Raw genomic sequence first — 27773 nt, 5'->3', positions numbered from 1 at the left:
CAGATTACACAAACATTGGAAGTGTAGTGGACAATGAAGAAGGTTATTTCAGAGTACAATGGGACCTTGATCAGATGGGCCAATGAGCTGAGGAGGGGCAGGTGGAGTTTAATTTAGATAAATGTGCGGTGCTGCATTTTGGAAAGGCAAATCAGGGCAGGACTTATACACTTAATGGTAAGGTCCTAGTGAGTGTTGCTGAACAAAGAGATCTTGGAGTGCAGGTTCATAGCTCCTTGAAAGTGGAGTCACAGGTAGATAGGATAGTGAAAAAGCATTTGGTATGTTTTCCTTTATTGGTCAGAGCACTGAGTACAGGAGTTTGGAGGTAATTTTGCAGCTGTACAGGACATTCGTTAGACCATTTTTGGAATATTGTGTGCAATTCTGGTCTCCCTCCTATTGGGAGGATGTTGTGAAACTTGAAAGGATTCAGAAAAAATTTACAAGGATGTTGCCAGGTTTGGAGAGTTTGAGGTATAGGGAGAGGCTGAATAGGCTGGGGCTGTTTTCCCTGGAGCATCAGAGGCTGAGGGTTGACATTATAGAGGTTTACAAAATCATGAGGGGCATGGATAGGATAAATAGACAAGGTCTTTTCCTGGGTGGGGGAGTTTATAAAATCATGAGGGGCATGGATAGGATAAATAGACAAGGTATATTCCTGGGTGGGGGAGTCCAGAACTAGAGGGCATAGTTTAGGGTGAGAGGGGAAAGATATAAAAGAGAAATAAGGGGCAAATTTTTCAGGAAGCTCTTCCAGCACCACCAATCCAAAATCTGGTTTCCAGCATCTGCAGTCATTGTTTTTACCCTGGCAACTTTTTCAGGCAGAGGGTGGTGTATGTATGGAATGAGCTGCCAGAGGATGTAGTGGAGGCTGGTACAATTACAGCATTTAAAAGGCATCTGGATGGGTGTATGCATATGAAGAGTTTGGAGGGATATGGGCAAAGTGTTGGCAAAATGGGACTAGATTAAGTTAGGATACCTATCGCATTTCGAACGCCCCTCCCCCAAGTCCCTCCTCCCTACCTTTTATCTTAGCCTGCTGGACACACTTTCCTCATTCCTGAAGAAGGGCTTATGCCCGAAACGTCGATTCTCCTGTTCCTTGGATGCTGCCTCACCTGCTGCGCTTTTCCAGCAACACATTTTCAGCTCTTATCTGGTTGGCATGGACAAGTTGGACCAAAGGATCTGTTTTGGTGTTGTATATCTCTGTGGCTATATGACTTATGATTCCTTTTATCAGCTTTTTTCTCTTCTTCCTGGCTCACCATTACCCATTCCTTTGTCTATGACTGCCTACTGGTGGTCTTTCTCTCTGGACTCTATCTCTACCTATCCCATACTCCTCCTGCATTGCCCCATCACTCCTTGTTTTTCATATATATGGCAACCTTTTCCTAGCTACAACCAGTTCTGAAGAAAGATCACTAGACCTGAAACGCTATCTCTGCTTTCACTCTGCAGATGCTGCGAGATCTGCTGAGTTTCTGTTTTTGGTTCAGATTTTCAGTTTCTGCAGTTCTATGATTTTCTTAAATGGGCAGACAGTGTACCTAAGATATTATGATGCTGCACTGGAGGTCTTGGTCTAGGAGAAGAGATTACATAAATCCAGAGTGTGGAAGGAAACCTTCCAAACAAACTCTCAGAAGGCTGTGGGAACTGGGAGCAGGTAGCTAGGGTGGTCAATGTTAGGAATTTAGCATCAAGGGCCTGGATCTAATGCTGCAAAACATTCAATAAATTCACACAAGTGGTCAAGATCAGTGAATAGCAGTCAGGGAAAGGCAAGCTCACAGATCCTATTCCTGATGACAAAACAATGCTTGCCATTATTGGAATGACCATGACTACAGACCAATTGCTCTACTGAACTCATTGAAGAAGACAGTGTGTTCATACCATTTCTCTCTCATCCCACAATGATTCAAAAGCTGCTGGTGGTTTAAGCATCCATTTCTTGCTTTACTTCTCTCCTCTCACCATAATTGTACATTTCTCCGTTCAGATATCCAAGAAGAATAACATGACCGACAGTAGTGGAACCAACCAAGAAAGCGTTATAATAAAGAAGGGACACCATTTCTCATTCTGACACTTACAGCTAACAATTCAGCTGCTGAAACTGTTTGTTGGTTCTAGAGGTTTATAGGGATATGGGCCAAATGCAGGCAAATGGGACTGGTTTAGTTTGGGAAAATTGGTTGCATGGATGAATTGGACCAAAGGATGTTTTTCCATGCTGTATAACTATATGACACCGGGCATGAGTGGTACAGGTACTCGCTGACTGTTGATCAAGGTCTATTGCAAAAGTCTCTGATAAAGTGCTCAGTCAGAAGTTAAAGAAAGATAAAGGATGATGAATATGAAACATGGATGTGCCCAGAAGCAATTAGGCACAAGTCTGGGCACAATGATGAGAACACAGGATAGAACTGATGGGTAACTCCATTAACTTATCTATGAACACAACCATGATGCCGTATTTGATAGCTGATGCATCAATTTCCATTGCAGCACAACCATTAGTCACTTGATATCTGGTTGCTGGCTTGGAAGCTCAGATGAAAGTCATGCAAACTAAGCTTGTGTCGTGAAACTGAGCATGCTGTCACCACGGCTACCAGTGTTAGAAAGGGATTGCAGGGTCTCACAGCAGGCCAGTGATTGCTTTCTCAAATACACTGCTAGGATTGCTGAGGCATTGCTCTGGGAGAATGACAGTGCTGTACAGAACACAAACCCATTTCAGGATGAAAGCATTCATGCTGTCACTCCGACCGTACCCTTTCTGTGGTCTGTTTGTTGGGCAGCCTGGACTGAGGTAGGCTCTCCAGAGCCAAACAAGAGCCACAGCCGCTCGAGGTCATCCTCCATCTGCAGTCTCCCATGTTAAAAGTCAGTAACCTTGCACCAGCCAAGCTGCAGCGACTGGGAGGTACTGTTTGAAAGGTGCGACAGGCAAAGATGATAAGTGACTTTTACATGGGATTGTTTTTGATATTTGATTTACATTGTTGGTTTGGAATGTTTGGAGTGGAATTGGAATTGCAGTCTATTGTACTACAGTTGGTGAGCTGATCACAGACTGCCTATTCAGAAATTATCCCCTCCATTTGTTCTTCTGCTCTTCCCCTCCTCAGTTGCTCATTGTATATATGCTGCAGCACAAAGGCTGTATTCTCACACTGGTGCAACAGTGCAGTAGTGCATGGCAAATTCCTGCATCCACTTCTGGTAGTTACTGCACAGCTCTTTCAGAAAAATCAGGCAGCCGAACACTTCAATCACCTGCTCAATGCCATTTTGTGTAGCAGCACTGCTTTGACTATGTGCCTGTTACCCATGCTGGTTTTATTTTGTTAAAATGGCTGAAATGGAGACAGTACAGTGAACTGCCACATGGTTGCTGTCAGGACACTTATCATTGACTTGAATGGCAAACTACGTATTTGCCTCCACCAGTTGAATGTTGACGGAATAGCATCTCTTCTATTTGTCAGGCATCATAGAAAGGTCATGTTGTGCCAAAAAACGGATGAGTGTAAATACATTCTGTACCTTGGGCAGAAGCCTGTGGTAAATCCACCTTCTTTCCCTGGATGGTGAAATGCATTCATCTGTTTTTATTACAGACTGAGTCCATATCCTCCCCGACACATCAGTGGATGGCAAACTGCGAAAGATTAGATGTAGCATGTGCTTCAGCCTGGAAAGAGTCTGATGGATAAATGTCTGTTGCCATGGTCACATTCAGTTTGAGTGCTGTGCACATCCTGCTTGAACTCTACAGTTTGGGCTGGAACAGATTGCAGATTTCAGTCAGCATCTCCTTAGTGACATAGAAGCATCAGACACGGATGTTCCTCACCCAAATGAGATAGAGAATTGCTGCCTGAACACCCTGGGCAGAAATGGCTTTCTACTGAGAATACTTCTCTCCTTCATCCCTCTTAAAGCAGCTAGTCCTTCTCTCTATCACCATCTGGCCATTCCCCGGTCATATTGTAGGTCAAGGGGCACAGAACTATAACAACTATATCTGCAACCAAGTGATCTTAGTGGGCTTGTGATGAAAGAACTAAGCTCCTGAGCATGTGCTGCATCAATGTTCCTTATCCATTTTATTAATAACTCATTGAAACAGATGCATTGAAATAGTGCTGGTTTGTAGGGGGAGGCACAGGTAGGGCTGTGGTGGTGATGGGAATAACTGGCCCATCCTGTAACTGCCAGTTTGTTCAATTATGCTAGGTTAAGAGAGGGCATTAGCTAAAGGGTCAGATCAATAAAAGGACAATTGGCATCAAATCAGTGTTATATGTTGACTGATGTCATGTTGTGCCAACTCTGCATACTCTTCTACGCACCCATTCTGCCCTGCACTGACATTCTTACCATGGACAGCTGTCACATGTAACATCAGAAATGCATGGCAGCGATGCCATTTTAACTTGAAATGGCATTGTAGCAGCTAAAATTCTTGTGTTATGTCTGAACATTGCAATGAGAAACTTTGGCCAAATTTTTACAGCCTCATAGCAGTAAACCGAAAGAACCCCATTTCCTCTTCCATAGTAACTCTATATGGAGATGGTCTCCCCTTCAGCCTGCTACCTCAGCAATGGCCACCACTGCCCAGGCTGCCCTGCTGCTAGTTCTCTGATTGAGTTGGCAGCTCTGAGATGCATCTCGCCATCTTCAATTTGATGCCAGTTCCAGCAGTTTGATTGTCACTCGCAAAATGTCATCAATGAGACCTGCTAGCATGGAATTAGATCTCTCTTTTAGCTCAGCTGTCGGGCAACTTTGATCATGACAACATCCTGTCCTTTTATGTCATTTTCATTAAACTCATCCATAAAAAGCAGTAACAATGAAATTCTTCGGAGAACATATCTAGAATGATTTGGGAAATAGTGAAGGAAACCAAGAGAAAGTTATGATTTGGAAGTGAACTGTGTCCAACATTCTGTTATTAAAAGTTGATGATAGTGCATAAGTCTGCAATTATTCACTACATGGCTTTAAACTGTTGATCAGTATGCCCTTCCCATTCAGTACAGGAAACCACCCCACTGAGGTTGGTGAGTTACAATGCAACAATCAGCCAACTGTTTCAAGCTTTTGAAGCATAACTAAACCCATTTTGGAAGGGAAACTACACAGCTGCATTTGACACTTTACAAAAATCCAGTGAAGTGTTCTGATTATAAACATGATCTAGCTAAAGTGAGCCTGTGTTCAGTGGAAAGCAGGATGTTTAATTTCTCTTCAAGCAGTCAGATTTCAGTGGTACAGGGGGCAGATTGTGTTTATAGTATTCCATTTTTGATGAAACAGAAGCATCAATATTTGTGAAAGAAACACTTCTTCTAAAGGTAAAGGAACACTGGAGTAGTTTAAACACTTGACTCTTTCAATTAATATCTCACTATTCATGGATTCATATAAAGTATCAATACTGAAACAGAGAATGTGACTTCAGTTGGCAAATAATATTGAAATAAAAAGACCCAGATCTGGGCCTATAATAGCTTCACAATAATGCCAAATTCAAAGATCACACCTATGTTTCCAACCTATATTCTGGACTTGAAAAGTTATTTGTTTCTCTCTCCACAGATGATGCCAGTCCTGTTGCCTTTCTCCTGCCCTTTCTGTTTTTGTTTTATATTCTGACCTGGCCCATATCTATTATCCATCTCTATGAGCTAAAACTTGTAACCTAAACTGCTCACTATATCCACACCCATATCAATATTCATTACAGTATCCTAGCTTGAAACACTCACTAAATTAGTTTCTTATTTCAAGTAATTGGTATTAAGAGATTTCTTTTGTTGCTCCTTGTGAACATTTTTATGCTATTATGATTGTAAAGGCAGACTGGGTTGAATTAGCTTCATGAACAGAGTATATTTTGTTTTTCATACCATCTTATAGAGAGATCAGGAAAGAACTAAAGGGACAAGAATTTAGATTGTCTGAGTCCAAAATGGTACATGGTTTCTGCAATAAACTGCTGTAGCTTGCAATTTAAAGGAGAAATGAACCTCACTGACAGGAACTACTATGACACTTCCACAAATTTAACCAGCTCAATAGAGTCTCTGAAATTGCATTACACAATTACAGAGTACTTACAGCACAGAAACACACCATTTGGCACATCAGTATTATTGCTCCATATGAGTTTCCATCCATGCAATCTGCTTCACCTAATGGTGTCAACAATCCTTCCACTCTTTCTGCTCTTCAATTTTTAATCTTTCACATCTCTAATTGTTTATCTTTAATTGTTCTTGAGAAGGTAGTGGCAAACTGCCTTTTTGAACTCCAGTCGCTATCGGTAGATCCAGAATGCTATTTGACCCAGAAACGCTGAAGGAAAAGCAAAATATTTCTCAGTCAGGATGGTGAGCAGCTTGGAGGGGAACTTGCATGTGGTGATATTTCCATGTATTGAATACCATGGTTCTTCTAGTTCATTATAGTCATAGATTTGGAAGGTACTGTCTAAGCAACCTTGGTGAATTTCTGCAGTGCATCCTGAAGATTGTACAGACTGTTGCTACCAAGCATCAGAAGTGAAGGGAGTGAATGTTTTTGGATGAAGGGTCAATTAAACAACTACTTTGTCCTGGATGGTGTCAAGCTTCTTAAATGTTGTTGAAACTGCATCCAGACATGTGGGGAGTGTGGGGACAGTGATTGGAAGCAAGTCGTCATTTATTTATTGATACCTTCTAGAATATGCCCTGCTAAGGTTGGGAATCATATTTGGTTCACGCATGTAATATTGAAGGGAAAAGTAAAATTAAGTAATATCATTCTAGCTGCCCATTTACTACAAGCATGTCTCATAGATCCGCACATCTTTTTAGAATCTGTTGGTCTACCATTAACACACATTGCAAAATGAACATTTTGACAGAATCCTGGGGTATGACTTGTTACCTTTTCTTGTCCAGGTAAGTTGCATGAGAGGAATATTACTGATTGCTTTGACACTAATGAAACATGTTCCCAGGATATTAGTCTTAAAGTTGGAATCTAGACACTAGGAGATCTAAAACAGCATCTCATGACTCATAGATAAATGTAGGTTAGTCACAGGACTTCAGTATGTCTTGACTTAATCCAGTTGTATTATTGTTTTGAATGGTATTGGTATTGACAAGCCAATATTCATTGACAATGGTTTTCTAAGGGCGTTGAGTCATCTACGTAAGGTAGGACTGGGATCATATACAGGCAAGACAAGGTAAAGGTGATGAGTTCCCTTCTTTGAAGGCCATTAGTGAAGCAAGTTAAAAATCACATAACACCAGGTTATAGTGCAACAGGTTTATTTGGAAGCACTAGCTTTCGGAGCACTGCTCCTTCATCAGGTGGTTGTGACGGTGAAGGAGCAGCGCTCCAAAAGCCAGTGCTTCCAAATAAACTTGTTGTATGATTGTTAACTTTGTACACCCCAGTCCAACACTGGCATCTCCAAATCATGATTAGTGAAGCAATGGGACTTTTTATAATAATGTAGTAGCTTTCCTGATAATTTTTCTGGTGCCAACTTAAACTTTATCTTATTTATTGATTATAATTTCATGTCAGCAATCCAATGAGACTTCAAAGAGGAGTCATGTGGACTAAAAACATTTCTCTAACCACTGGCTTACCATGCCAACAATAATATTTCTTTTCCATAAACACAACTCTGTTTCCTTTGTGTAACTGGCAATATGCTTTAGAAGATAGAATGGAAGTGGGTTGGGGATGAAAGCAATCTCAGGTCTTAAGAACTTAGGAAGCCAGCTTTAATTACAGCTTAATACTCAAAACAGAAAAAGAGCAGTGGCTTAATGTGTCCTAGAGTTGTTTACTCTCAGAAGTATTATTAATGGTACCTGCAGGAGTTAACAGCTTTATTTCACTCATGCTGGCCAGTCCAACATTTCTTATTTGTCCCCAGATACCCTTTATAAGGTTTGAGTGAGCCGCCTTCTTGAACCACTGCAGTCCATTTGGTGTAGATGGACTTACAAGGGAGTAAGGATTTTGACTCAACAGCAGTGAAGGAATGGTGATATATTATGCATACAAACAATACACATCACTGCATCTTATGTTTTGGCTTCTAACGGCAAGAAGAAATTTAGCCCTGTTGATTTTAGCTAAATCCATAATGTGCATCGTTGGTGACAGTTAAGGGTTGTGAGTTTATATTTGCTTATTTATTTCTTTTAGTTTTGTAAATTATATCAACTTTAACCGATTGGGTGTGCTTGAACCAAACCATGCAATGAGAAGAAAACATTCAGAATAATCTTTTATTTTTATATTACCAGTTTTTTATGCATGGTGAGACCCCAGTGGATTACTGGGTACATGACTTATTTAACCATTGAGTAAATTAAGAAAACAATCAGTTTTTGTATCTCAAATGTGTAGTGATTATATTGATGGCCTTACTAGCTCTTGTATCAACATTAACCACAATAAGGAGCTGAAGTCTGAATCAGCAGCATTAAAAGATGATTCAAGTCATTGAGATTCTTGAAATCCAGTTGGAAAAGAGCCATAATGATGTGTTGGAAGCTTATACATTTACTCTCATTTAACCACATATTTCATCATATTATCATTTAAGTGCGCAGTTCCACTTTGCCAACCTCACTGAAATACATGTCCAAAAGATTTCCTTAGTATTTCTCTGTATTGCATTGTAGGAAAGCCGAGATTGACAGCACTTGCTTTGTCAGTTTAAGTGAAAAAACAATTAGAGAAAATATTGAAAACACATAAAGATGCATTTCATCAGCACATGAATAAAGAAGAAACATGGGAAAACTGAGTCTTGGCGAGGGTGGAGTGGAGATTTACCAGAATTAATTCAGGGATAAGGGATTTCAATTATGGGTAGGGGCTAGAAAAGTTTGAAATGTACTACTAAGAACACAGAACTTTGATGGGGTGTTAGTGGGTAATGGGGTATGTTTGAACAGAGATGTTCAACTGAAGTGGTACTTTGGTAACATAGACAGGGGAATTATTTTTCCATTTGATACAGAAAGAAGATAATTGACAAAATTGTCAAAAGTGAAGCTGAGAATTTTGTTTTATGCAGCAAATTGTTATAAATCTGGAATATATTGTGCTGGAAGCAGCAATTTTCAAAGGGGGGTTGGACATATACATAAAAATAAAAATAAATTGCAGGACCATGTGGAAAAGTATAAGAGAATAGGGTTAATTGGAAAGCTCTTCAAAGAGAGAGCATTGGCCTATTGGTCTGAATGCACTCCTTCTCTGTTGTGTGATTCTATGAGTTTTATCCTAGGAAGTTGTTGCCCTCTCTCCAACCCATCTTTTCATGTAAAATGGTTTCATTGTGCAAACACATGGCAAAGTACAAGATGATAATAATAAGAGAACTAAACTGATCAAAATTGGGGTATTTTTAAAATAATCCTAGATGGCTACACTCCTTTAATAAATCTCTCCCCGCGGCCTTCAAATAGGCTCAGGGACAGTTCCAGAATGGAAGTAGGCCATCGCATCTCTTATTGTATTGACACCAACATTTTCCTCAGCAGTTACACGGCAAGGTAGAAAGGAATGCATTTTTAAAAAGTGCAGTGTAGCTTATAAATTGACATTTGCTTAAAAACTACACACAATTTGCAGTTGGCCTCAAAAAGAGGAACCAATAACTTCAATTAATGTTAGTTCCTCAAACTCCATTCACTAAGGCCACATCACTGTTCCCTTCTTTTGTTTGGCTTCTACTTGGAATTGGCCTTTTGATTATTAAGTTATTACTGTAACAAGATTTTCAATTATGTTTGTTTCTCTGTGGTGAGCAGATAGATTTCCTCTGAGTGAAATTTACGGCAAAATCACATTACACATTAAGGGTGGTCTATGTAGATGTGTTAACGATTTCTTTATAAATAGAACTATAAATGTTCCCTGTTATACCTTACCACAGTGACCACAGCATTGTAGACCAGAAATAGTGGGATAGATTTGAATAACACAACACCTCCACCATCTCCGGCAATTCAGATGGCTAGGCTAGAAGAGTGCAGGCCGAGGTAAGATGGTTGCGGGAGGATTCCTTTGGTGTTTCTGACTTTGCACACTAACTCTTCCCCTCCCATTATCAAACAACTTAACTTACCAAAAAATCATATATACAAAAAAGGATCATACAAAAGGCCAATCAGCTCTTTGATCCTGTTCTGTCATTCATTAAGACCATGGCCGATCTGCTTCCAACCTGAACTCTACATTTCTACATACCCTCGATAATCTTTCATTCCCTTGGTAATCAAGAATCTATATACCTCTACTTTAAAAATATTTAAACATTCTGCATCCACTGTCTTTTGAGGAAGGGAAGCCCAAAGACTCACGACCCTCTGAGAGAAAAAAAAACTGTCTTCTCATTTCTGTTTTAAATAGGCACCCCCTTATTTTTAAATTATGATCCCTAGTTCTAGATTTTCCCACGAGAGGAAACATACATTCAATATCCATCTGGTCAAGATTCCTCAGGATCTTATATATTTAAATTAAGTTACCTCATAGTCTTCTAAAAACTGCAGAGGATTGAAGTTCAACCTACCTAGCCTTCCCTCATAAGGAAATCCTTTCGATCCAGGTAGTCTAGTCAATATGGTGACCAGTACTGTACTAGGTATTCCAAATGTAGTCTTACTGTATAACTGAAGCATAACCTCCCCACTGTTGCATTCAATACCTCTCACAATAAAACATCTAGTTTACCTGATTACTGGAAGTGCCTGAAAACTAATCATGCATTAGGACACCCAGATCTCTCTGCAACTCAGAGATCTGCAACCTCTTGCAATTTATGCTTCTTTTTTATTCTTTCTGCCAAAATGGATAATTTCCCACTTTCCGACCTTTTTGTCTGACCTTTGTCCATTCATTTAACCTATCGATATTCCTTTGTAGGCTCCTGCACATCATGGAGTTTAGAGGAATGAGGAAGGGGTCTCATTGAAACTTATAGGATATTGAGATGTCTGGATAGAGTGAATGTGGAGAAGATGGCTTCGTTAGTAGGTGATATTAGGACCCAAGGGTACAGCCTCAGAGAACTGAGATGAGGAGTTTTTTTATAAGCCAGAGGTTAGTGAGACCTATGGAACTCACGGCTGCAGAAGGCTGTAAGGCCAAATCGTTGAAGCCTCAATGTGCACTAAATATTTAAGTCAAAGATTGACAGGTTCTTGATCAGTAAAGGGATCAAGGATTACAGGGAGAAGGCAGGAGAATGGGGTTGATAAACATACCGGCCATGATTGAATGGTGAACCAGACATGATGGGCTGAATGGTCTCATTCTGCTCCTCTGTCTTATTGTCTTGTGTCCTCTCACAACTCATTTTCCTTTGTGTCACCAGCTAATTTAGCTATCATCCCTTCATCCAAATAATTTACAAAAATTGTAAAGAGTTGGACCCTGTTACTGACCCCCATGGCACACTACTCGTGACAGCTTGCCAGTCTGAAGAGCACCCACATATTCCTATTCTCTGCTTCCTTTAAGTCTGCTAATCTTCTATCTATGTCAATATATTACGTCCAACGCCATGAGCTTTTATCTTCCACAATAACCTTTGAAATGTCACTTACTCAATGCCTTTTGACAACTAAATACAGTACAAACATTGGTTCTCCTTTATCTATAGCGTAAGTTACTTCTTCAAAGAACTCCAATAAATTGGCTAAAGCTGTTTTCCCTTTGACAAAATCACGTTGGCTTTTCCAGATTACTTTGAACTTATCCGACTACCTTGTTATAATGTCAAGTCATCTCTTACTCCCATGGGCGGCATGGTGGCACAGTGGTTAGCACTGCTGCCTCACAGCGCCAGAGACCCGGGTTCAATTCCCGACTCAGGCGACTGACTGTGTGGAGTTTGCACATTCTCCCCGTGTCTGCGTGGGTTTCCTCCGGGTGCTCCGGTTTCCTCCCACAGTCACAAAGATGTGCAGGTCAGGTGAATTGGCCATGCTAAATTGCCCGTAGTGTTAGGTAAAAGGGGCAAATGTAGGGGAATGGGTGGGTTGCGCTTTGGCGGGTGTGGACTTGTTGGGCCTATTTCCACACTGTAAGTAATCTAATCTAATCTAACCCCAGTGAATTTAAGCCGAGGTTGTCCAACATTTCCTCACTAACTAAACAATCTGCCCATTTCAGTTAAAGACTATTCATCTTTTTTCTGAATTGCCTCCAAAACCTCATATCCTTCCTTAAATAAGATGACCAATACTGCCCACAGTGTTCCAAATGCAGTTTCACCAGTGTCCTGTATAACTGAAGTATAACCTTCCTACTTTTGCGTTTAGTTCCACTGGTAATAATTGATAATATTTTATTTGCTACACCTGTATACAAATCTTTTGCAATTCATATACCAGGGCATACAGATGCCTTTCACTCCATTTCGATGATATGCTTCTTTTGTAATCTTGTCAGAACGGACAATTTTCCCACACTATCCTTCGTTTGACATCTTTGCCAGATCACTGCGCCTTTAATTTGTGAGAATAAGATCTGCTGCAGAGAGTACACAAAGAGTCACCATTTGTCGACAGCATCTTGAATCCGATAATCTGTCTATAATCTTTTGCAATCTCCTTGAGTCCTCTCCATAATCTTATATTCATACCCACTTGTTTCTTCAGGAAATTTGGAGAGCATCTGAATAAATTATTCAAAACTGTTGAGGTCCCAGCAACAAGTCTAGGGTCATATCTTCCCAACCTACAAAAGACCCATTTACACCTACTCTCTATTTCCTGTTAGACAGTTAAACTTCTAGCATTGCCAGTATGCTACCCCATGAGTATTTACTTTCTGACATTTACCACCGAGAAGTTTAATGGCAACAGAGGTAGGGGAATACCATTCTCAGTTGCACACTCTCCTCCCAGGCACAACGCATCTTGCATAATGATCCCCTGAACTATGCTATAGAGTTGGTTATACTTAACATGGCGGAAGATATTTTTAATGTGATGGTGGAAATTCATCCCCACAAGCACTATAGTTGTTACTGTCTTGGATAGCTGTATCTGATTCAAGCAGGGTAGGGAGATCAAAGCCAAACAGGTTCTTCCACCTCGTTGGTTTCCTCACTGCCTGCCACAGATCCAATCTAGCAAATATGTCCTTTTAGAAATTAGTAACATTGATGTCAAACCAATGTTGGTGATGGGCATTTAAGTCCCACATCCAGAGTGCATGCTATGCTCTTTCCAATCCTTTCTACCTCTTTCAATTGATACTCAACATGGAGGACTACTGAATCAAGAGCTGAGGTGGGTGAGGTGTTAGTGGGTGCATGTTAGTTGGTAATCATCGGAAGATTTCCTTGCTAATGCTTGATCTGAAATCATGAGATTTCATTGGATCTGGTGAAATCTTGAGGAATCCAATGGGAACTCCCACCTGATTGTGCACCACACTGCAACCAGTTCAGGTGGGACTGATCATACTCAGGGATGGTTATGGTAATGTCTGGATCATATATGAGTCAATGAGTATGACTATATTAGGCTCTTGGGATAGTTCTCCCAATTTTACCACAAGACCCCAAATATTAGTAAGGAGGATTTTACCAAGTTGAGTGTGTTGGGTGGGCTTATGATATTTCTGGTGCTTATGTTGATGCTAGATGGCCCATTTTGTTTAATTCTTTTCTTGAGGTCTCATATTATTTACTGGGCCATTTCAGAAAGCAGTGAAGAGTCAGCCATACTGCTGTGGGTCTGGAGTCACATGTAGGCCAGACTAGGATGGCAGATTTCCTTCCTGAAAAGGTATTAATGAATCAATAAACTTACTGACAATGTTGATGGTCACCATTAGTTTAGTCTTTAACTCTAGGGGTTTTTATTTATTAAACTCAATTTCACCATCTTTCATGACAGGATTTGAATCCATATCTCCGACCATTAGTCTGGGTGTACTGGATTACTAGTCAAAGGACATTACTACTAAACTAACAACAAGTAGCAGTCACAGCACAGAAGAAGTCCATGCCCATTTTGTTTATTCTTTCTTGGGCTGTGAGCATCACTAACAAGCCCAGCATTTGTTGCTGATTCCTAATTGCCTTCGAGATGAGTAGCTTGCTGGACTTTTTTTAGAGATCAGCTCAGAGTCAACCGCATTGCTGAGGGTCTGGTGTCTGAAGTATCTAGGGCAGCTTATGTAAGGGTAACAGGCCTTACCAAGAAGACTGAGTGAACCAGATGGGTTTTTACAACAATTGGTGATAGTTTCATGGTTACTATTAACGCGATTAGCTTTCAATCCTAGATTTATCAATTAGATTTAAATTCTTCCAACTGTGGTGGGATTTGAACCCATGTCCCTACAGCATGGATTATAAAGGCAAGCAGCAAAGCTTGGACAATATTCAGACTTGAGTTAACAAGTGACAAAACATTCGTGCCACATGGCTGCTGGTCAATGATAGTGCCCAACAAAAGAGAACTGATATTCAATGATATTACTACTGCTGATTCCCCCACTATAAACTTCCCAGGAAGTTAGCATTGACCAGGAAGTGCACTGAAGGAGATTTCTAAACTATATGGCTGCAATAACTGTTCAAAGGTTGAGAGGTCGATGGTGAGGAACTTACTACTACTCTCCCCTGTACACTAATTACAAATCACAAATCAGGAGGGTAAGGGAATATTCTCCACTTGCTTGGATATGTACAGCTCCAACAACATTCAAGGAGCTTGATACCATCCAAGACAGATCAACATGCTTGATTGACATCAATTTCACCATCTTAAACATTCACTCCTATCACCACTGATGCATAATTGCATGTCCCATATAAGAGATGCACTGCAACAACTTGGATAGCACCTTCCAAACCTATGACCTCTAAATCTTACTGGATAAGGGCAGCAGATACATGGGAACACCATCATATATAAGCACCTGCAATCCACAAAACATCTGACTTGGAATTTTATTACTATTTCTCATGGCCACTGGATCAAAATTCTGAAATTCCTGCCTAACAACGCAATGGGTGTAACAGTAACAGATGACTGCAGCAGTTCAAGGTTACCAGCACTTTCACAAGGACTATTAGGACGGGCCAATAAATGCATGGCCTTGGCAACATTCTTTTGGATACTTGAGAACTATTTAATATTGTGCCTGCTTTTATTTTTCAATTCTTATCTCTATTCCCTGTCATTGGTTACAAATAGGGAATATGAGAAAGATCAAAAATGTCAAGGTCATGGATTGGAAAAGACAGACTCCACCACAGGAATGGATGCTGCCCATGGATGGAGGTTTTCACTATCATGGCACCTTTGCATTGAGTGGAGACTTTGGCTCTGAATTCTGGTTGGACTGACACTGGCATTCTGTCATGATTTCACAGGTGGCTTCCTGGTACTCTGTCTGGAATGTTCAGGGCATTTTATGCATGTCCTTAATTAACTAGCTCCTCAGATATGGAAATAGCCAGTGTCCATGTGAAGGCAAAAGTGAGGACTGCAGATGCTAGAAACCAGAGTTTAGATTAGAGTGGTGCTGGAAACGCACAGCTGGTAGGGCAGCATCCGAGGAGCAGGAAAATCGACGTTTCGGGAAAAACTCCTTCATCAGAAGGGCTTTTGCTCGAAACGTCGATTTTCCTGCTCTTTGGATGCTGCCTGACCTGCTGTGCTTTTCCAGCACCACTCTAATCTAGTGTCCATATGAAACAAGGCCTGGATAACATTCAGGCTTGTGTTGATAATTGGCATGTAAAAATCGTGCCACACAAGTGCCAGGCAAGGCTTCCAATGAGTGAAGCAGTAATTATCTCCGCTTGCCATTCTATTGCTGAATCCCACACTGTCAATTTCCTGAGGGCTACCATTGACTGAAATCTGATCTGGACCAATTGGTTAATTGGTTCCCTGTCACAGCTGGCTGGAACATTTAATCTTGTGCACAAGATGGACCAGCCCAATGGTTCTTTCCGTCCATTTTTGGCCCACCCTAGCCCAGACCTACCTCCACGAACTGTTGAAAATTCAGCCCAACATGTTCAATTGTTTTGTTTTCTGCTGCAGTATGCTGCAATTTTTAATCTAAAGATCTGAAGACTGCAGGGCACAAATAGTTTCCGGAAACACGGTGTAAAATATAGACTCACCATCTGTTGCAGTGTATGTGGTTACCTTAAAGGAAATCAAATTCAGAGGGGAATGGGGCAAATTTTATTTATAAAATGTAGCACGCTCTTTGCTGTGAATCTGTGGAGCTCACTGCCACAGAAGGCTCTGGAGGCCAAATCATTGAGTGCATTTAAGCAGAGATAGATTCTTAATTGGCAAGGGGATCAAAAATTACAGGGAAAGGGCAGGAAAATGGGGTTGAGGAACATATCAGCCATGATTGAATGGCGGAACAGAGCCAATGGGCCAAATGGCCTAATTTTGCTCCTGTATTTTATGGTCCAAAAATGTTCAAGAAGATGTGCAGGGGAACTTACTGAAATCTCTGCAATTCGTTGACAGCAATTAGACTAATTCTAGATCAAAGTCAACATGAAGTAATACACCAGTCCTCACCTTAACTCCACACACAAGGCCTTGTCATCACATGGGCTGCTACCACAATCATCCTATTTTCGGCTACTAGTGGTCCTCATTAGCATCTATTCATTCTCTCAGGCTGACTTTTACTGTTTCCTCTGTCTGTCCAACTGCTGTTCTCTCTTTGTGGGCTTCATCTCCACCTATTGTTTACTCCGCCCCACTCTCCCAACCCAATTTCAGTATACAGTGTATGTACCATCCTTTTCCACCTACAATCAATTCTGAAGAAGGGTAATTGGACTCGAAATGTTAACTCTGCTTTCTCTCTACAGATGCTGCCAGACCTGCTGCATTTTCCCAGCAATTTCTGTTTTTGTTTATGAAGTAACACATGACATTTTGGGAGCCAAAATCAAGAACAAAATCCCTAAGTACATATTCATTTTAAAAATGTGTAATTTTAAATTAAACCACTCATTTTAAAATTAAGGTTTTCAGAGAAAAAGACAAATGAAAACAAATGTCATCTTTTGCACCAATTGGTGGGGAATCTGTCATAAATCTAATTAAAATTCACAAATCTCGTCTACAATGCTGGTGGTAAAACCATTAATGAGCAAACCATGGATTTGTTTCATCAATAAAGTACAAATTTTAAAAATGCTATTTATGAGGTAATATTATCAGCACTAGCAAATGAATGTGCCAATTCAGCAACCTAAACTTTCTCTACAAGAAATGAGGCAACCTCCTCATAATTTATAGGTTTGTATTTACATTATAGATACAATAGAATGTTACACCTGCAGCCTACATTATGTCAGGCTCATGTGTCAATTGCACTTTGAGTATAACTACAATTTGTGTGTCTATACTCAATGTTTCCGCCTTGTCAGTGTTTTTTGGCTAGTTCAAAATGTCATGTAGCTTTTGACAATTGCTAGCTTGACATATTTAGATGAAAATCTATATCATGTCACAATTTTGCATCATCGTAAAAGTACATGCAAATTAAATTTGAGCATCATTGGCTTCATGTTCAAATGGAGAACCTAGAGTGACACTATCATCTAATTACCCTTATCCTTCTTTGGACCTACATGAAGGCTTGTTGGAAGCTGTAGAGCTGCGGAAAGTGATAAAAGGAACGGAATCTAGCATAGGACAGTAATTTTAATGTGGAGGCTTTGTCAATTAATGAAGTGTCCAGGAATGTCCAAGAACAAAATTGTATTGTTTATTATCTCCAGGTTTGCAGACAACAAAGCTGGATGGGAGAGTGAACAGTGAGAAGAATGCAAAGATTCTTCAGTGTGATTTAGACAAGTTCAGTGAGAGTGGGCAAATGCATGGCAGATGGAGTATAATGTGGGTAAATGTAAGGTTATCCACTTAGTCTGAATGGCAACAGATTGCGAAAGGGGAAGGTGCAATGAGACCTGAGTGCCCTTTTACACCAGTGCTGAAAGTAAGCATGCAGTTGCAGCAAGTGGCGAATGTAAGTACAGGAACAGGAGTGTCTTGCTGCAGTTATGTAGAGCCTTACTGAGACCAGACTTGGAATTGTGCAAGAACTACAGATGCTGTAAGTCAGTCAAAAACTGAAATTGCTGGAAAAACTCAGCAGGTCGGGCAGCATCTATGAATAGAAATCAGAGTTACCGTTTTGGGATGAGTGACCCTTCCTCGTACGCTGCCAGTCCTACTGAACTTTTCCAACAATTTCTGTTTTTGTCTGGAATTGTGAAATTTTGATCTCCTTAACTGAGGAAGTATGTTCTGTCTATAGAAAGGGTATGGTGAGAAAGGGAACAGAATGATGAGTTGAATGATCAGTCATGACCATATTGAACAGTGGAGTAGGTTCAGAGGGACAAATGACCGACTCTGTTCCTATTTTCCACGTTTCTATCTTTAGTAATTATTTCCATGGAGTTTCCTCACTTCAATTACTGAGGAGTGTCAAGTGTCTCACTAAGGTCTGACATTTGCAAAGTTTTTACATGGATTTGAAGATGGCTAGCCATTAGATGAGTAGAAATAGGGTTGTAAGAGCAGGATGTGGGTCTGATAGGATGGGTTTAGAGAGGACATTTTGAGGGAATAAGAGAAAAAAAAACTCGATAAATGGATGAGTTCAGGGGTAGGGCAGGAGGAAACCATGGAGGAAGTTGGTCTGTATCATGAAAAAGTGCTGAATCTTGCAATTAACTAACTCAATAGATATTACTTATGCTGGATCCTTGCTCCTTAACTATTCCACCAGATAAGAATCATCACACAACTTGATCCTACTTCCACTCAATTTCCAGCCAGAGCCTTCAGTAATCAAGGTGTGATCTATTCTCTTTCCAGTCCAATGGCACTGATGCTAATTCTAAGGTTACAATAACCAGGTCCAAGAGATAATTGGGTTAAGACAATCCTTAAGCAAATATGTATCACAAAAGTTTTGATCAAACTCTCAGCCGTGGGTGGAGAAATGTTCGATGGACTCATTTGCCTCAAATTGTGTGACAGCAGCATTTTGGTCAGACTTTCTAGAAGAAGAGCAGCAGATGAGAAGGCCTTCTACAGAGGAAGCCTGGATTGCAATAGTGTTGCATCAAAATCTGTGTGAGCAGGTCAACTGAATAGAATGTAACATTGAATCCTCTAATGTAAATTTTTTCCAGTCAAAAGGATCTCTAATAATCATTGCAATGGAAAACAGAATTGAGTAGATCTTAACTTCATGTAATAGGCCTAAAGCCTGTTTAACATCTGTCTTCATTTTTATTACCATTGAAGTAGGCTACTGACTGTATTTCACAAGGTTGCAAAAAGGAAAGATCATCTCCAATGTTTCAGAAGATGATGGGATAGTTTAGAACTATAAGAGGCTTGACCCAACTGTTTAGCCGAATCAAACTCCTACAACATCAATGTTCACTGAGACCTTAAACACAAAAAGTAGGTTGCAACAAGATACGGCAGTTCCTCCTGTAAAGCATTGCTAACATCTAATCAAGATTTTGATATTTACGCTTGTATTATCACAAAATCATCAAATTGTTATGATGTAGAAGGAAGCCATTCAGCCCATCAGGCCCGCACCAGTTCTATTGCCAATTGCCAATCTCATGTCATTTCCCCATATCCCTGCACTCCATTTCTATCCAATGCCCTCTTGAATTCCTCAGTTGAACCTGCCTATACTGTATTTCCAGGCAGTGCATTCTATATCCTTACTACCTGGTGTGTGAAGCAATTTTTTCTCACATCACTCTTGCTTCCTTTACACACCAGTTTAAATCTATGCTGTCTCGTTCCTTTTTTGTTTTAGAACCTCCTTTAGAATTGCATCCCTATTTTATTCTTTATTTCAGTTTTCTTCTGAACAAACTATACCACCTCAAACTTTTCTGCATTGAACCTCATTTGCTATCTATCCACCCACTCCTCCAACTTGTCATTGTTGTTTTTGAGTTGCACACTGTCATCCTCAGATTACAATTCTTCCAAGTTTAATGTTATCTGCAATACACTACCATATGAGCACTTAGTATGTTTGTGTGACTTTTCTCTGCCTGCTACTTAAGTAGGCACCAGTCTCTTTAATACATTAATGTCTCCCTTAAGATGTTAAATATTCACATTGTAATATTGAAGCAATTAGTTCAAGCGTCTGATGTCTATGTATTGATCTGGCAACTTTGAAATCATCATTTATCTGAATCAGCCTGGAAACAAGTATAGCATTCCTCCTCACTTTGGCTGCAGACATTGTATAAATTATACTTCTCAAGTAATTTTGCAGGCTAAAATTTCACAGGAATGAATTTAAAGAGCAAGTTTCAGTTTCATCAATTTTCTGCAGTTGTCAAAACAATCTGCAAGGTTGCTTACATAACTTTAGGTCTTATGTCAGATAAGAACAAGTACAAATGGATCAATTTAAAACCTAACCTCACTCTCTGCAGAAACAGGGCCCAGTTAATTATGATCTGTTAAATGTGATGTTCTCCTTCATTTTCAAATTGTAAATTTAGGTGCTCATATGCAGACAAGTGTGGGCCTAAATCAGGTAGGAACCTCACATATTTAAGATTCCAATAGGATTCTGCTGACATTTTAACTGAGTCTGGGTAGGAAAACTGCTATCTTCAGCTTTCCTATCAGACTCAAGCTAATGGATATTTTGTGAAAAGGACAATGAGGCCCTCCATAGTATACACCATCCCATGAGGCCCTTCACACCCCTTAACTGCAAACCTGTGAGTAGCAAATGCTAACCAACCTTTCCAGCTAGCAGGTGCCCTGTGCCCACTTCCAACAATTCTGGTGGTATTCAAATTTGGTGCAATAGTTAAAATACTCACTAAAACCGAGGGCAGAGAGTATACTACACTTGCTAAACCTCCATTTGCTGATTGTCAATACTATTTATTTTCCTCTCTGATAGTTCAATCGTTGTTGATTCTCTTGTATTGGTTGATAGGTTATGTACCTACATTCTCTGCACTATCACAAAAATTAGATTTAGGTCTTGCTTGTGTTGCATTAGCCTTTTTCACAGAATCATCATAGAATCCACACAGTGTCGAAACACACCATTTTGGCCCAACAAGTCCACTCTAACCCTCTGAAGAGTAACCCACCCAGACCTACTCCCCTACCCTATTACCCTGCATTTACCCCTGACTAATGCACTTAACCTACACATCCCTGAACACCATGGGCAATTTAGAATGGCTAATTCAGCTAAACTGCACATCTTTGGATTGTGGGAGGAAACTGGAGCACCCGGAGGAAACCCAAGCAGACACAGGGAGAATGTGCAAGCTGCACTCAAATAGTTGTCTGAGACTGGAATCTAACCCGGATCCCTGGCACCGTGAGGCAGCAGTGCTAACCACTGAGCCACAGTGTCAATTTCATGAGATTCTGGAAACAGTTGTGACACAACATTCCAAATAGGGAAAGATGTAGCAATGTAGAAAAGAGACTGAGGTCAAAACATTATGTGCTTTCAAGGAGTAGGTAGATATAGCTCTTAAAAAGATCAAGGGTGGGATTGGGGTATTAAACTCAATGATTAGCCATGATCGTATTGGATAGCAAGCAGTTTTGAGGGGCCTACTGCCACTCCTATCTCCAGTAATTCTAAGTGGAGAACAAATGAACAATACAGCTTAATCCTGTAACATTCTACCTCAGCAGGTCTCCCAGTCTGCTTCATGCTGAACCCCAAGAATTGCTGCAAATTACTTTAATTCGTAAACACCAGTGTGTTTGTGTACTCAACCCCCTTTAGGGGCCATAAAATGTGTATAGTAGTTTCCTAAAATGTAATTTGCATATTATTCTTAAAATAAAATGGAAGTTTGGCTAAATATATGTTTCAATATAAGTACTCAAAAAGTATTCACAGAACGCTTTCTAAATTGGGTTTCCAGAAACAACAAAAGAATCAAATTAGTCTAATCACAAGGAATGAGGAGGTTCTGACTGCATGGTTGCAAGAACAATTAACAGTTTGAGATATATCGAAGTCCAATTTTGTTTCTGCTATTGCTATTTTTAACTACAGCAAAGTTGACAACACATCAAATGAAAATGTGAATTTGACATCTAAATCCTTAATCATTTGGTCTTCAACATGGCCAAGTTACTCTATAATGAATGTTTTCCTGGTTACCAATCAATTTCCACTGCATCAAAAAAGCTGTCTTGAAATTCTTTCACACAATTTTGCAACAATTATAAAATTCAATGCAACTTATAGTAAACCAATGTAGGAAGTAAGAAACATTTCATGTCCTATCATTGCAATCTACTTGCAAGATTTAAATTGCTGACAATACAATGCAACTTGGAACATAAATCTCAAAGATAATACATGTCGCTTATTTTCCAGCTATACCTTATTATATGACTTATTGCATTATAAATATGATGAAGCTCCCAACAACTATTTCTGTTCCTGGAATTGGAGTTAAATCTGACTTATGCACTTGCCACTAGCTTTATGCTACTCTATGCCACTAGATCCATAGATTCCAAGATTATTTTTAAAAATATACTAAAAGTATTAAAAGTACTATTGAAAATTTATTGCGACTCACCTTTGAATGCTTTTAGCTTCAAAATAAACACAAATTTGATTTAGTAAGCACGGAATTTATCGTATTCAACATCCAGTGACTTGAGTCTGAAACAATCTATCACTCTTCACTGGGGATTGGGTGTTTCCTGTATTAACGGAAGTTTTATGAATATTTCTTGTCAACGTTTGCTTAAATTGGCAAGAAACCTGCAAATGCCACCTACTGGTTAAACTATATTAACAACTGCAATTATTTCATATTTAATCAAGTCAATTTTTGCTTGCAGATCTACTTTCTTTTCTTTCTCTTTGATTAATAAAGGACTGAACTCAACACTGAAATCTACTCTTGCTGCAGTAACTTCAAAATTAGCAGGTCCCATACTGCAAACGTCATCACTGGTGGTCCCTCGCAAACGAAGATGACTCTCTTTCACACTCAGGGTGAGACTGTAGATAGTTGTACAGACCAATGTGGCTACTTCAAACTCTGTTACACTTGGGTCACAGGAAGGGGTGGTGGTGCATTGGTGTGGCAGCGCGCCACTTTCGCTGTTTTCGCCTGGCTTCCGCTGTTTTCCGACGACAAGTCTCAATGTGCTCAACGCCTTCCCAGATGCTACACCTCCACTTTGGGCAGTCTTGGGCCAATGATTCCCAGGTGTCTGTGGGAATGCCACACTTGGCCAGTGAGGCCTTGAGGGTATCCATCTGGGTTTCTTCGGCCATTTTGAAGATGGGAGTACAGTACTTGCTTGGGGAGTCTCATGTCAGTCATGTGGACGATGTGCCCAGCCTTCCATAGCTGATCAAATGTGGTCAGTGCCTCGATGCTGGGGATGTTGGCCTGGTCGAGGATGCTGGTGTTGACGTGTCTTTCTTCCTAGGGGATTTGCAGGATCTTGCGCAGGCAGCATTGCTGGTAAGTTTCCAATGGGGTGAGGTATCTGCTGTAGACAGTCCCTATCTCAGAGCCGTTTAGAAAGGTGGAAACCACTACAACTCTGTACGCCATGATCGTGGCGTTGGATCTATGATGCTAGTGACTGTGTAGATAATTTTCCCTCCTTCAGCCTCCACTGTCAATGTTAAAAATATAGGTCCATTGAAGGGTGAAATAGAACTGCTCCAGAGTTAATTGAAAGCATAGTGTGATTTTGGACCTCATGTTTTACAGATGTGTTTTCCCTTCCAAATCCATTTCAGTTTAGTTCCTCTCTTGTCTCCCTACCTTTGTCTTGCTTTTGTTGTCATTGCAATATCCCTGAGAGGCTGTGCATGTATATTGATCACTTAATTGGAGACGGAGGTGATTTGGTGCTGGGGAATAAAGTAAAGAAATAGTAACACTGCTGTTTTGGTAGTGCTAAAATTCAGAGCTGTTTAATCACATCACTGATGGGTGGGTAGTGCTTGTAACTTGGTAAATGTTTACTCAGTGACATGGACTTTGAGGGGGTTTACTAAAACAAAAGTAAAAGAAAGAGGGGATGGGAGGGGCTTTTGTGGTGTATTGATAGTGCCTCAGAGCCAGGAGGCCTAGGCTCAGATCTTACCTGCTCCAGAGGTGTGTCACAGCACGTTAAACAGTTTTGATTTTGAAAAAAGAGCAGCATTCTCCCTTTCCACTCTATTTTAATTTAATTCTTCCCGACAGACAGTGCTCATTAATTGCTCTTTTAATTGGTGAAACAAATGATTTGGTGGAGGTCTGTTTGAAACAAACAAGAGCGGTTTGTTGTAATTTGTTGTTTATATGATGGAATGGGTGATTTGATCATGGGTTTAAACTAAAATAAAGTACTGGGTCCTTCCCCAGTTGGATACTGACTTCTCGACAGAAGGGTCATGAAGGGGAAAACGTGGAAACTCGGGTTTGTGCTAAACTACAAATTTACTATAAGGCCCATGTAAATCTTTAGAAAATGTTTTGATGCCTAATTTAACATATGGCTATCGATCTGTTAAACATCCACTCATCGATTCCAGGCCGGCATCAATGAAATGAAAGGTTCCTGTCTCAGCTCTTTTCTGAGAAACCTCATTTCTCTCTGATGCCGTGGAAGGCTTTGGCACACGCAGCAGACTTTCCTGTTTGACAACTGACAGCCTCCGTGATGGTTGCAAGGAACTGAATGCCACCTGCTCCACCTCATTCATTTTGCTCTAAGTGGGTGGGAAACGTGTCTCCATCCCAATTAAGGGTTGACACTTGTGAAAACCTGAAGTTCCTACCAGAGACAAGTTTCTGACCCTAAAGCCCACCCAGCTCCTGTTTCCCATCTGTGTGCAAACATCCAGTTTTTTCTGCTTCTATGGGAGAATATTGGTCTTCAACTCTACTTTGCCTGGTGTCACATTTGAATGTTTTGCAATTTGATAGCCTTTCTTCAAAGTACGAGGAGAAAGTGAGGACTGCAAATGCTGGGGATCAGAGTTGAAAACTGTGGTGCTGGAAAGACACAGCCAGTCAGGCTGCATCCAAGGAGCAGAAGAGTCAACATTTTGAGCACAAGAGCTTCATCAGGAATATGATCCTGCTCCTCAGATGCCGCCTGACCAGCCTGACCAGCTGTACTTTTCCAGCACCACACTTTTTAACCACTTTCTTCAAAGTACATCAGGAAAGAATGCTTTTCTTTAAAAAAAAACCTGCTTTTTAAAATTAAGACCTATTTCCTCTTGAAAATGATGCACTTCTAAATATCAGGTTTCTCTCTACATGGTCGAATGAACAAATGTCCTCAGGAACTTCATTAATATTAGGCCATCCCTGGAAAATGTTCTTTTGCAACTCTGTATTTGCTTATTTTAGCTTTGTCAATTGCAACTGTTCACTCTCACTCGCCTCAAAATGTATCTGAACAACTTTGAGAATATCTTCAACCGATATGATTGCACCATGTGTAATCTGTTCCACTGTAGTGGGTGCAGTTTGAATCTCATGAGTTATGACAGTATGCTGGTTATCCTGCCCATTGGCATCTGCCATGAAGAAGATATCAGAAAGTCCCAATGAGCTTACATATTGCTGTTGCAGTGTAATTCCATCAATACACAGAATTGTTGGTCCATATGTGCTGAGAGATGGTTTCTCATACATTATACAGTGGAATGTTATTGCTGAGTACCTGTCTTTCAGTATGAATAGTGGTAATGTTGTGGCACTATGTCCTTTGTCTATCTTAGCTTTTCGGAATGTTATCTTCCCTTTTCAGTATATAATGCCAATGGTTCTAAAAACATTGCATTGCCTTATACATTGATATAGTATTTGATGTTAAGGAAATGAAAAGCTTGGTCATCTCCTGAAAACTGCCTTTTGCTTAGTTGTTTGTGCGCTGCATCAATATTCTGCATTTGTTTAAGTTCTTCACAGCTCCCTAGCTGACAGCATTGTAGTATTGTAGCATCTCATTGGTCATCTATCTTTAGTTCTAGGGTATGGATTAGCTGTTGGAACTAGATGTCCTGTCATCTATGCCAATGTTCTTCTCAGATGAGAAGAAATTCTGGACAGCTGTTGCACAGTGGCATCAAACCACATCTGTTGTTGGCTAAGTGCACTTCTTGACTGCAGCAATAGCATTGTCTGTACCTAACACATTGTAATTGTTCTGATGAAGAATCACTGGACTCAAAACATTGCCTCTGTTTTTCTGTCCACAGATGCTGCCAGATCTGCTGAGTTTCTCCAGCATTTTCTTTCATTCTAATTGTTGTTGGTCTGCCACTATGGCTTAATGCTTACGGTCATCTTTAAGTAAGGTAAAATGATAAGACACTTTCTCCTGTCATGAGGATCTTTCACAAACGCTTTTCCTGGACGAGAGGTGATTACTAATTCACTAAGTCTCTCTGAAAGTTGTTTCCTGGAAACCTCACACTGATTTGGAGAGAAAATGGTGTAACCAACTGATGTTTTCACACAGGTAATCCTTGTTATTGTATAAAACTGCTTTTAGTGTTTTAAATGTAGTGTGTTCAATTCAGGAGAGCTTTGAATTAATTGTGGGAGTAGTCTTTGGCTGGCTTTTTTATTTTAAATTGGTTAGCAAGCTGACAGTCTTCTTTTAAAAGTGAAATAACTTCAGAATAACTTAGATTTAAGCAGAAAGAAAGTAGAAGTGCCTTCTGGCTGTTCAATTTACAGATCTCCACTCACATAAATTTATTCTTTTAATTTTCTGACTGCTTTGATGTCCAGGGCTTTTGGCCATCACTGCTAAACATGAACTGATACTGCAGTGCAGGCTTTGTCTTCAGCAGGTTATTTGTATCTGATGTGGCAATGATTATGTTAGCTCCAGTAACGAACAAGACATGGGAATAGTGGTATTGAAAGGTTCACACATATTTATGCTTTTACCAATGTGTTGCATTTTGTGGCCCCAATTAAGTGTAATATATAGGAGACACTGATACCCTGAAGTCACATGCTAAGAATGAATAGTGATATTATGAACACATCTTTTACAGTACACTGCATATAGACTGAGACATAACCACGAGACATTTGTCTAATGAACAGAGTTTGGGTAAACAGGGTCTGTATTCTCTTGACTTTCAAAGAATGAGAGTTGATTCCAAAGAAACCTACAAAATATTTTAAAGGATAGACTGGGTGGGAGATAAGATGCTTCCCTGGGTTTGGAAATCTAAAGCAAGGAGACGCAATTTACTCAGAGGTTGTGAACCTTGAATGTTCTTTATTCCAGAATATGAGTAAGGGGTTATAGGGAAAGTCACGGAAAAAAAGTAATTCTTGGATGATCAGCTATTACTCATATTGAAGGGTGGAGTAAGTTTGTTGGTTGAATGCCCTGCTCCTGCTCCTATGTTCTAACTTACAGCACTAGAGAGCTGTATTTAGTAACATAGATCTGTGCATTAAGAGTGTTACATTAATGTAAAGAGTGCAAAAGCCTTAGAAACCAAGAAGAGTGACAGCCTAGTAAAATAAAGCAGCCTCAATGAGTGTGAACACCCAACAGCCAGAGAAACAAGAGATGGTGTAATGTGCTCATAAAGTCTATTGAGAACAAGAACCATGTTAGAGTAAGTGA

The 27773-nt window shown here is 40.1% G+C and overlaps 1 protein-coding gene across 2 annotated transcripts in view; it reads right to left on the bottom strand.

Moving 5' to 3' along the window:
- The window catches only part of apbb1ip (amyloid beta precursor protein binding family B member 1 interacting protein), a 178371-nt gene extending 155525 nt beyond the window's left edge, over positions 1-22846 (bottom strand). The window contains exon 1 of one of the 2 annotated variants that reach the window (XM_087987448.1): positions 22727-22846. The gene's annotated coding sequence lies outside the window, so the exon portion shown is untranslated. Of the gene's footprint in view, positions 1-18281; positions 18343-22726 lie in introns of those variants that run through there. The other variant, XM_087987449.1, reaches the window with a different exon arrangement.
- Between the last annotated feature and the right edge of the window lie 4927 nt (positions 22847-27773).

This window comes from Chiloscyllium plagiosum, unplaced genomic scaffold, assembly GCF_037043375.1.
Source record: "Chiloscyllium plagiosum isolate Xiang-an unplaced genomic scaffold, Cpla_swu_hap1 HiC_scaffold_5, whole genome shotgun sequence".
NCBI classification, from domain to species: domain Eukaryota; kingdom Metazoa; phylum Chordata; class Chondrichthyes; order Orectolobiformes; family Hemiscylliidae; genus Chiloscyllium; species Chiloscyllium plagiosum.
The sequence above is the reverse complement of the archived record's forward strand: the minus strand, read 5'-3'. Positions and strand labels throughout refer to the sequence as shown.